Source organism: Semicossyphus pulcher, unplaced genomic scaffold (assembly GCF_022749685.1).
Source record: "Semicossyphus pulcher isolate SPU_LCO1_2020_fin unplaced genomic scaffold, fSemPul1.0.p SCAF_4, whole genome shotgun sequence".
Taxonomy (NCBI): Eukaryota; Metazoa; Chordata; class Actinopteri; order Labriformes; family Labridae; genus Semicossyphus; species Semicossyphus pulcher.
Genome location: NW_027211715.1, coordinates 16403499 through 16408010, shown reverse-complemented (window position 1 = coordinate 16408010; position 4512 = coordinate 16403499).

Sequence of the window (4512 nt, the reverse complement as noted above, 5' to 3'; positions counted from 1 at the left end):
GGCAAAACAGGGCTTCTCCCAATGACAACAGTGGTCGATATCAAGCTCCAACACGATCATGACGAAACATCTCTCCTGCAGTGACACTGGGTTGCAACATTTCCACAGTAAAATGTTACTTTCCGAAACCACGTGAATAAGGGAAAAAAAAGATGGTGGGTCTTTTTAGTACAAACAGTTTTTTTCTCTCGTCGCTTTTCTAGATTATATGAAATCTCTCTTTACACTAAAACATATAAAGGCTACCTGTAAGACGAGTAAAGACATTGTATGAATGAAATCAGGCTATTTGCAGTTGGCAGGGTTAATAACACATTAAATAGTTTAGCATTTTAATATTGTTCTAAATATTCCGAGCACATCTGAATTAGCACATTAGCTGCATTGACTGTGATGACCTACTTTTAATATCTACCATTTTGTTTACATTTAATGTTTCTTGTAGTTTCACTTGAGAAAAAAAAACGCTTTTGAGTTTTAAAAGTATCCTTGTTAATCTATATGACTGACTAATTAATTAGCTGAATTGCCAAAAGTCTTAATTAATAACATTATTTATCTGACATTTTCATTATAAAACAGTGTTTATAATCTCCTGCCGGCTTTCTCTGGGGGGATCTCTCCTCTGTTTACCTATTTGCTAGTGCGAGTCCTGGTCTGGGTACCCCCCGGAGTCCCCCCACACCCCTCTTCAGAGTGCGGGGTCATGCAGGGGTGAAGCTCTCGGTACCTCAGAAGGTTATTCAGGAGTCAAGCCGCACTGAGGCATTCACGGTCCTGATCTGCGGAGCGGGCAGACGCTCCGTCAACGCCGGGCCGCTGACCACTCAGCGGGGCCATTGGGGCTGCCCCGCTAATGGGACAAGCACCCCCGGCTCCACCGTCCTTGTAACAGCGACCCATAAAAGAACACAGGAGGATGCTAACCAAGATGAATGGCATTTTTTTCTCGGCTCATTCTACACTAATCAGAGCTTTTCATTTGTTATGGCCTCGCGCCAGCCCCTCCACCACAGCCTCCATTAGAGCCGGATAACGTATAAATTCATTAAAGTCAAAGAGGGACATTAAAATGGCCATTTGTCAGATCTCTCTTTGTGTGTCCCTAATGGTGGCACATGGTTCAAGGCATTGAGATGATTTTGGTAGGGCTTTTTTTCCTCTGTAGTGCATCAGGAAAGAAACGTGGGAACTGGGGAAACGTGTGTTTTTCTCTTTTCATGAACGAGGGCATCTCGGAAATTCTCATTTCAAATTTTGATTTATTTGCCTACAGGAAACTTTTCTGGCTTAAAAAAAAATTAGAATGTTGCACATAGCCTGTCGTATTTGCTTGTTTTATTTTTATTATTTCTTTTGTGTTTGTCTAATTAGATGGTTTGTTTTGTTGACTATCCAATTCATCCATCAATTTAAGAGACCACCCCTCCTCCTCCTCCCCTACACACACATACAAACTCAGTCAGTGAAGCAACCCTTCGCGTTAATCCCTTTGTATTCATACCACCATTCCCACCAAACAATGTCCTAAAACCTAATCCCAAACCAAACCAAACCTAGCGCACCTGCTAGCAAGTTAGCAAGTCAGAGAAAAGCAAAAAGGCTAACACTAAACTGAGCACAAAAATGCATCGAAGTAACACTATCTTTTTTCAGTCTCTCTCTTTTTGGCCCTTTCCTCTCTTTCCCTCCTTCCCTGTCTGTCCACGTCCTCCTCTGGCTTCAGGATGGAGGTTCTCGCTGCGTCGTCAGGGGAGATGGCTCTCTCCATCTGCCTCTGCTGTCATTAGCCAATCTCCATCATGCTTTATCGAAGAGGGACCCCGGCCATCCCCCCCTCACCCTACCCCATCCCACCCTCCTGGACCCTCTTCAGCATTCTGACAACCCCTGCCCCCTGCTCCATACACAGGCCTGAGATGATAAGTGTTCCCCCTCTTTGTGTCGGCCAGGATAAGACAATGCCACACAGCACTACAGAACATCATCCATCTCATAGGTCATCAATCTGGGACACAAAAGATGAAATGTGGCTCGGACTCCCTTTAAGCTCTCTCTTTTTTTTGCTTAGAAGAAGCTTGTCCTCCACCTCTCTCGCTCCTTTTCACTACTAGGTTAGTGGTTCACCAACAGATTCTTCTGCCTTGTGCACTGTGCGGCTACATGGAAGGAAAGTGGTTACTAAATGTCAACTGTTTTAGGTCAATCTTAAAAAGGCCAGCGCATAATTGCGCAAAAATGTTTTTTCAACATTTTTCATCTCCGGCGATAGATATCTGTGCTTCAGTTCCTCTGCAGATTAAATATCTCTATTTCTGAATCACCTGATTGAAATCTGTCACACTACAAGTGACTTAACCGGACACACTAGCAGGCCTCAAATTTACATGAATTTGTGTGGTGCTAAATACTAATTAAAAGGTCTGTGTCACATAAATAACATCATCTGCCTTTTGTTACTTCCCTTTTGTGGCTAATGAGGTTTACATTGTCTGATCACGAGCATGTGGCTTTTTGTCTTTGCTCATTGTCTGTGACAGCAGTGTCTTAGTTTCAAGTCTCTACTTCATTTACACACGATGACCGACTGAGATTGACACTTTCTTCCGAAAGAGGCCACAAAACACAACGCATTAACTGGGAAATAAAACCTGAATCGACGAAATGATCATTAATATGATGCATGACGGTGTTATAATAGTTTGTTGTTGGTTGTAGTTGTCGGTTGTTGCAGCTCTTTGTCCTGCAAATCAGTTTTAAACTTAACTCTTTGTTTTTGCAGATGCATGCACACATTAAGTGTTAATGTGGATTAAAAGAATTAGTGAGCTAAAGATCTTTGTGTATGTAACTGGATTCAAATGAATGGTGATGTGCCGTTTTATCTTGTTTCCTCCCCAAAGTGCAGGTAAAGTTTTATCTACTTTAGTCATCATGACTACAGATAACAAGCAGCAAATTGCCTTGCCAGCAAAACTCTGTTTAAATGACTAAATTGGGTTTAAACCGGTTGAGTCTTGCTTTGTTCTTAGTGATGTTATGGCTGATCAATGACAAACATCTTGTGAGTATATAGAGCTATAGGCAATATATTGGAAAAAACATGCATTAAAATCAATATCACCTATGATAGTGACTATTGTATTATGACCATCTTGCTTCAATCACATCCCTTAGTTGTTTTTTGAATGCGGATTAAAGCACACTTAAAGCTCCTGTGAGGATTTTTCAGCTGGTTATGAAACAGACTGAAAATATTACTGATGCCTCTATATGAGCTATAAAAAAAAAACAAGACTATCAGCAACAAGATTGATTATATCTTTGTAGTTATTTTTAATGCCTGTACCCACTGGTAGGTGGTAGGTGTCGAGGTGAGGCAAGAGACTTCGCGCTGCCAAAATCCGCCTTTTGTGTACATTCCCTCGGCAAATATTCAGAGAGTGATACGTTTGAATGTTAACAGAAAGCAGGATGAGATTTCTGTTAAAAAAACACTTATTAAACATGTACAGGACGAGATCAGCAAAGGGATAAGCGGTACCACTTTGTCCACAGGGGGCACCAAAATCAACACAAACCAAAAGTTCCTCATAGCAGCTTTAAGTAGGCACTTTTTGCGGTTGTCATAATTTTTTACACTATATAAAAAGGTAAATTTAAAATAAAAATACTACAATAACCCAATATTATATATATACATGTTATGCTATGATTTAAATTCTGCTTCATTACGCCACAATTTTTAGAGACAATTGCAAATGAGAGATTGATCCAAATTATCATAGAAATGTTCTGATGTCATCCTTCGGACAAAAGACGAGACACAATGTTACAGATTCAATAACAAGGACCTGAACAAAGCCCCTTCTCCATGTAATGCAAATGGTCTACCAACATATCAGGTTAACCTGTTAATCTGCCATCCGCGTGTGCGTCTGAGGGGCTTTACACACAATCAATATGATGAGCTCTGATCTGTCCGCAGGCTAAAGACGCCGTCCACAACATTAGCCCACCACTCTAATCAGACACGGCAGCATTGCCATCAGCATCAGGACACGTCATAAAGGCTTTTATTTTGAAGAATGTTTTAGAAGTAGGTGCATAGTCACGTTAGCAATAAGGAGCACCTAAACATTATACAAGACTGGATTTATAACATTAGTTGATTAGGTTTGATGTTATAGGAGGAGTGCAGACACCAGGCAGATGGTTGACCTCAGTGTTGTTCTTTAACCTGCTGTAATAAGTTAACACAGACCGGGGGTTTGTTCTTTTAATATGAAGCTGAACCAATCAGGCAGGGAATCAACCAGACCACCTCAGGTTAATCTCGCTGAGACCTGAAATGCCCATGAGGGATTAAGCCCAGCCACTGATTTTAGGCACACAATGTCTCTTAATGCTGCTCCAGTGCCATTTAAAAATCACAAACAAAGTCTAAGAATGTACCCTGTAAGAGAGGCTTTATTCTGATGCGGAGTTAGCGTAATGGTACACGTTGTTCGG